We start from the raw sequence: 7,315 nt of genomic DNA, 5'->3' as shown, positions 1-7,315 counted from the left end.
CCGCGGCTTCTGGGAGGCGCCCGCTCATCTGTCAGCCTTTGCTTTTTCTTTGCCTTTTTGAAATTTTCTCTGGTTTGGAGCTTTTCTTGCAGAAATTTTGAGGCGCGAGATGAGGGCACGCGCTGTGCACTGCCCACCCGAGAACGGGCTGGAGATGTGGGATGGTGGGAGCAAAGGCCGGGGAGGGGTTCCTGAAACGCCCCCGTCTCTGGTCTCTGGAGTTGGTCCGACCCCACGACGCCCGGACGTGTGCCAGGTCCGTTCGTGGATCTGGAATCGCCGCCGCACGGCGAGGCCCGCAGGCGCCCAGAGCCCCTCCTGCGGGCTACCTGTGCCAGGGCCCACGCTGGGTAGTGACCTCGATTAGTTCACTTCGCTGGCGCCACACTCCTCTAGAGATCAGCCTCAATCTCCATTTAAGAGGCGAGAAAACGGAAATTCTTACATTTCTTGCTGAGTTAATGAGTTAGGTCTGAAGCTCAAGTTCTTTCTGGAATATGTGTTGCTTCTTATGGAACAATGGACGTATAAACCCCTATCCCTGCCACCTTTTCAACCCTTCCTCCCACCCCCTCCTGTTGTTTGCAGATGTTTCCAAAGATGGAGAAATGCAGGTTTGGGCAGGACCCCAGGAGGGTCCCAGGATGTGCCCAGAGACACCAGCGTCCTATCATTGAGTGACCTTTCCCCAGCTCTGACCTGGGAGCAAGTGAATGGAGAAAGAGTGACCCTTCCTGGCACTACCTACAAGCCCTCCAGGGCAATGTTGGAAAAAAATCAACCGGAATACACTGTTTGGAATGGGAATTTGGGAGAATGCATAAATGTGAAAAACAGAGGAAAATACTTTATTTGAATTAAAGGTGTAGTGAATGAATGTTGTGAATGGCCAGACGTTACAATACAGATAGGAGCGTCCATACCCAAGGGCAGCCATGCAGAATGCCTTCTCCCTACAGAGTTGAAGTGCTTTTTTCATTTCATTCTCACAGGATGTGAAAAATTCCCAAATGGACTTTCTTTCTTTCTTTTTTTCTTAAGGTCTCTGGCATAAAAGTAATTACCCCCCAAAATTAAGCATAGTTTTTAAAGATTATTTAATGTTTTGAATAGTAAGACAACAAAGTTTCAAAGACTAGACTTATAATTCTTGTTTTTTGTTTTTTAATACTATTTAAAGTTTAGAAACAGCTGGCCAATGCACTATCTTTTGGTAGTTTTATCAATTTCAACCATTTTTTTTTTTTTGTACTTGGTTATTTGGAAGTACTTAATTATTTTGGGGCAAGAGGGCAAACAGTTTCTGAAGTGGTCTTTTATTATTGTAGCATAACTGTTGCATTAGTGGAAGCTTATCTTTTCCTGGCTAGTGTAATTTTAATATATAAAACAGAGACTTCTGTCGAGATTGCAGATAGAATGCTTATCTATATTTTAAAGAATATGCAGATTTTTGCACTAAATCCAAACAACGATTGACAGAGTTTAGTTGTGATCCTAAGATGTTCTTTCACAAGGTCATAGACTATTCACAGGTGCCAGAAATGACCTTAAAGTCAGCTTCAGCTCTACCTGCTAAAGTCCAACGGCATGCCTGGCCCTGGAGAGCAGATTTCAGCTGAGCCACGCGGCTAGAGTGAATGTCAGCAAGGCACCCTTACCTGTTGGTGCTTAGTCTCCCAATTTTTAAATATTTCCCAAGTTACCCTAGGTCTAGGTGACCATAAATCAAGGGGTCTGGGAAGATAGATTGACAGTGGTGTTAAGCACCTATTTCAAAGTTTCATGTTCTCCATTCTAAACAAATTTTGGAATATGCTACTTCAGCTATCTGTGTTGGAAATTCCAGATGCTTCATCACACTTTTATTACATGTATACGGGTATAACACTCCTGTTTTACAGAACCATTACAATTCAAGCCATCTGGTGATTTCAAATGCAGAATTGAATCCAGACTGAGCTTGGGGAATCTTGCTGGAGACTCCACCCATGACACTCACCAGGTGGATCTGGGATTCCCTTTCCAGAGTGCCATGATTCTTCTCTAGAGCCATCCCTTTCTGGCTGGGTCTCGGGAGCTGGTCCTGCAGCTAATCACCTAATTCCCTTGCTCTACAATGGTCCTAATGGAATTTCCTTGGCAGTTACTTTTTTTTTTTTGCAGACCTGTTGCTTCTATTTTTTTTTTTTTGATGTAAATTCCATGTAGAGGGAACAAGATAAGGAGTCTATTGGAAACCCCTTGAGTAGAAAAAAGCCTGAATTTATAAACAATCTTACAGGTTGCCATTTGCTATTGATGATGATGACAATGATAATAGTAGCAATAGTAGTAGTAATAATAATAATAATAATAATAATAATAATACCATGGGTGCTTTTCACATGCCCCGTGGGAGACCTTGTTTTAAGTGTCTGCCCTGTGACTTCATGAGCACACCTTTATGCTTTCATAAAGATGTGATATTTTAGGTTGCAAAGCACTAAATTAATGTTAGCTGCTCAAAACTGGTCTTGCCAGTATATACATGAACAAAAGTTAAATAGATACCTTGCTCCTGACTTTCCTCATGGCCATTTTCTCTTGCTGGCCAATAGGAGTGAGTGATGGGCAGTGCTGTTTGACATTGGGCTTGGGTCCCAGCAGGGAAGGGTAATTCAAGTTTCCTTCCAGATGTCAGATCTGGTGATCTTAAGGAAAGGACCCAGGTGGGGAAATACTGCGACCAGCTTTCCTTCCCTTTGGATTACTTTAGTCTGCAGGTTTTCATTCACATGTGGCCATGACTCTGCCAGACAGAGGGCTTTGCAGGGAGATGGTTTTACAGGGAGATGGTTTTACTGTGTGCAGAGGTAGACTGGGACATGGTGGTAAGCAGCTAAAATGGGAGGGTTACCCAGACAACAAGGGCCTGTGTGAGGTTAAATGAAGGGTTGGAGTACGGAGGGTGGCCTCCTGGGTTGACAGCAGGAGCTGACCAGTGGTAGCACTCCTGGAGAAGGGAAGTTCAGAGGGCTTGGACTCAGTAGTCCTGGGGACAGTCTGACCAGTGCTATAATGAGGTCATGTGCACCTGGAAGAGGAGAGCTGTGGACTTTGCAGGAACCAGCCGCAGGTGCAGGGCAGATCCCCTGGGCTGCAGGAGGCATGTCAGGTTGCTGAGCATTTTCCTGCACACGCCTTGTGTCCTTCAACTCTTCCATTAGCTTGTAGGAACTGTTAGCAAGCCCACTCTCAGAGGGGACCTGAGGCAGAGGGCCAGCGAGCATGACACTATGTGGTGGCCCTGTGACTTTGATCTCAGGGGGTTGGTTGGATGAGAAGCTGTGCTGCTCATTGGTCAGAATAGAGCTGAATGGCTTGTAGACATAGTGTTGGAAGTGCAGCTGAAGGGATCTAGACCCAGCAGACCCCAGAGTTGCTGAAACATCCCCACTGGGATGTGCCTGCACAGAGGAGCCCGTGGCGCCTGGTACTGCCGTATGCCCGCACAGGTTTTGAATTTGAGGTTCTGTTTACTCAGGGCTGGCACATATTGTCTCATTGTGTCATAAAGTGGTCTTAAGTGGTTGATGATTGTCTCCACTTTGCAGGTAAGAAACTTGCTCATTTATCACCTCTTGACCACATGTGGCAGTTTTCCTTAATTTTGATCTTTTAACATTTTTCTCTCCTTTCCAAGCCTTTCTTCATTAAGGTGATAAAACCTTGTCTGCTCTTCAGAGAGATAGTTATTTTCTTTTACAGAAAATAACTTGCCTACCCTTAACGTAGTGGAGCTATTTGGCAGTTAGATTGGGATTTTTAAAAGGAAATAAAAAATAAAATAAAGCTGAAGCAAAAAGGAAGTAATTTATAAATGAAATAAAATGTGTCTGCACTCGATTTCTGGTCCCCTAATTGCAGTAAAGGCATGAAGAGATTGCTAAGGCCCAGGTCTCACAGGGTACACTCCGGCCTGTTGAGTTGGCCCCCAGGGCCACTTCTCCCCACACTGCTCAGTACCTTTGCCTAAGAGCTCCTGATGGCACCCAGCGCCCAGTGCTGCAAGGCTATCTTCATTGCTCTCTCTCATGAATCCCTCTTCTCTCATGAATCCACGTTCCAGTTTGAACTCTCCTGATGCCCTAGATCTTGTCCACAGCTGTTTTCCAGGACAAAGGCTATTGACGGTCCTGGGCTATTAGTTTCCTATGACTGTTGTGGCAAATCATCACAAACTTTGGGGCTTAAAACAACACAATTTATTATCTTATGCATCTGGAGCCAAACATCTAAACAGGGTGGGGTCACGGGGTCCTGGGAGACTCTGAGGGAGGCTCCACTCCCTGCTCTTGGTGGTTGGTCGGGGTGCCACGTTCCTGGGTTCCAGGCCCCACACCGTTCCTGGGCTCTGCCGTGGCTGGCGCATTTCCTTCCTGGACTCTGCCCTCCCTGTGAGTGAGTGTGCTCAGGTGATGCAGAATGACTCCCCATGTCGAGATCCTTAGTGGCAGTCAGAGGGCAAGGAGATTCTGGGGGTCAAGGTGTGGATTTCCTGCCCCTCACAGTTCCAAGTCTGATTCCTTCTGGCCCAGATTACCTGGGGCACTGTGATGCCTTCCTGGGTGGGTGTGTCTGCCAGGTTGGCCTCCCTGCAGGGAGACCTCAGTGGGTGGTTCCATAAGGTGGAGGAGAAGGTGTACCTAAGGGCAGCAGAGTAGACAGGAATGGATTTGGATGCGGTGTCCGATAGCACTGCGCCACAGACCCTCGTGGTTTTGCAGGTGAGACGGCTGCAGCCCGAGGTCTGCAAATCCTGTGGCATCCGCTACCTCTGGGCTCCTCGTCATCGTCACCCTCGGTGCCAACTTTCTGTCTCACTAACAGGCAGACCCTGGTGTTTTCATGAGGTAAAACCTCAAGTAAGAAGTACCTGGAGTAAAGGCTGGATGCTTAGTTCGTGAAAATATAATGAGGCTAAAGAAAAAAAAGTTGAACTTCAGGTTAGAAAAATGAGGGAAAGAAAAATGTGAAAAGAAAAGTGAGTGAAAGCAGGCAGAGGCAATGCCACCAGACACAGCCACAGACAGCCCGGGAAGGCAGGTTGTGCCTCAGGTGTCTTGATCAGGTCTCTTATAGTTTGGATGTGAGGTGTCCCCCAAAAGCTCACGTGTGAGGCAATGTGAGGGGGTTCAGAGGAGAAATGATTGGTTCTAAGAGTCCTAACCCAGCCAGTGAGCTAATCACCTGGTAGTAGGTACAGAGGTGGGGTGTGGCTGGAGGAGGTGGGGATTGGGGTGTGGCTTTGGGGTATCTATTTGTATCGGGTGAGTGCATCTCTGTCTGCTTCCTGACCACCTGTGAGCTGCTTCCCTCCACCACACTTCTGAGACCTGAGGAATGGAGCCAGGTTCTATGGATTGAGACCTCTGAAACCGTCAGCCTGCAAATAAACTTTTCCTCCCTTAAAATTGTTCTTGTTGGGTCTTTTAGTTACAGCAGCAAAAACGCTGACTTCAACAGGGTCAGAGGTGACTCTCTTAAGGAGACAGTGGCTTTGTCCTGGGGCCCACATTCTGGCCCAAATTTGGATGTTGGTTTACACTTCCTGGAGACGTCATAGAGGAGGAGTGATTGCCATCGGCCTGCAGGAATCCCCTCGTCCTGTTCCCGTGGTGACTCAGTGGCCTGTGTTTCCTGCTTTTAACATGGATTGCAAATGGACACTAGTTTCTGAAGCTGGTGTTTTCTCACTTTCTTTCTCGGACGTTCCTATGAAGTTAGGGACTTGCCAGTGTGTTTCAGTCACACTCTTGTCTCCTTGATTGGCAAGTTGTTCCAAATGTGGTCTGTGGGCTCTTTCTAACCACCTTCCTTCCAGGAGCTGGAAGGAATCTTAGAATCTTAGGGTCAACCAGGCCAAGCCCCTGCTTATGGATGAGGAAACACTCAGACTGCTAGTGACATTGTAAAGCAGCACTGCCTCTTGACAGTGGAGCAAGGACTAGCATCCAGCCACTCCAAGCCCTGTTAGTGCCTTCTCTGTGACTCGAGAGGCGCCTGCAGGAACCTTGCTCACAAGCCAGGGAGGGAGAGTGACCCACAGTGTGGCAGTCAGACACTGCTGCTTGTCAAAGTCATGTCCAGTTCAGTGGGCAGCCAGGTGAGTGGATTAATTACCCTTAGTTCAGAAGCAGTCTGAGTAGCTGCAGAGAGGCACCCTGCAGTCTGGCATTGGGGGGCCTGGCCCAGGCCTCGGCCTCCTGCAGGCTGGTTTGTGCAGGTGGACTTTGCCTTGAGTCACGTTGTGCTGCAGGTGTGCAGTTCTGGAAAGCTGGAATTCGTTGCCAATATAGGAATGTAGTGATTCCATACACGAGTCTGAGTCAGACTCCTACAGGAATGGTGCAAGCAGTGGGCACCTTTGGGCCACCCTCTGCCACCCTGACGTTTGGTTGGAGTGAAGAGCTCTTGATAGGCACACCCTTTCCCACTCACCTGGCTGTGTTCCAGTGTGTGGTGCTTGGGCTGGGATCCGAACCCGCTACCTTCCTGTGGCAGCTTCGAGGTACCTGAGTGAGGGCTGACCCTGGAGGCGATCAGAAGCCAGGAACTTAGAAGCTTTCTCACAAAGAAACCCCACACCGAAGGTGAGCCCGGAGACACAGGCCTGGCTGGATGGCTGGATGGCTGGAACGTGGCCCGGCCAGGGTCTTCCTGCTGGGGGTGAGAGCGTGGGCAGTGTGGCCTTGGGTGCATCCAGGGATGATGGAGGAGGCTGGAGGCTGGACGTTCAGGGTAGCTGGAAGGGGGTTTTCCCCATCATGAATGGTGACCCATATCAGAGTCTGGGGTGGACCTCTCCTGAGTCCCCGGGAGAGCCTTGACTTCGAGGGCTATCGGCAGCTCATTTGATTCAACTGACAGAAAAAATAGTCACAAGCATGTGGCCAAGTGCCCCATTCTCCTCTCCTGAATGTCACCAGCGAGGCCGATGAGGCTCCTGCTTATGTTAGTCTCTGTGGAAGTGCAGGATCATGATCTTGATCCTAAGAAAGTGCTGTCAGTATACCAGCACAGTGGGCTTAGTCAGAGTGCGTGGGCAGCGGTGCCCAGCCTCAGGCGGAGGCCTCTGTGAGCGCGGGCTTTGTGGGTGTGGGAGCCCCATCTCTAGGTCCCATCTTCAGGTGAGACATGGCTACTTCTAAACCCTTGGGGCCATGTGTCTGTCCCAGAGGTGATGTGAGGCCCTGTTAGCCTGAACTGCAGTGAGGACAGGAGGCCCCTGCCCTCTAAATTCCCTCAGTATCCTGAAAAAAGTAGCCAGCGG

Source organism: Marmota marmota, unplaced genomic scaffold, assembly GCF_001458135.2.
Source record: "Marmota marmota marmota unplaced genomic scaffold, marMar, whole genome shotgun sequence".
In the NCBI taxonomy this organism is placed as follows: domain Eukaryota; kingdom Metazoa; phylum Chordata; class Mammalia; order Rodentia; family Sciuridae; genus Marmota; species Marmota marmota.
The sequence above is the reverse complement of the archived record's forward strand: the minus strand, read 5'-3'. Positions refer to the sequence as shown.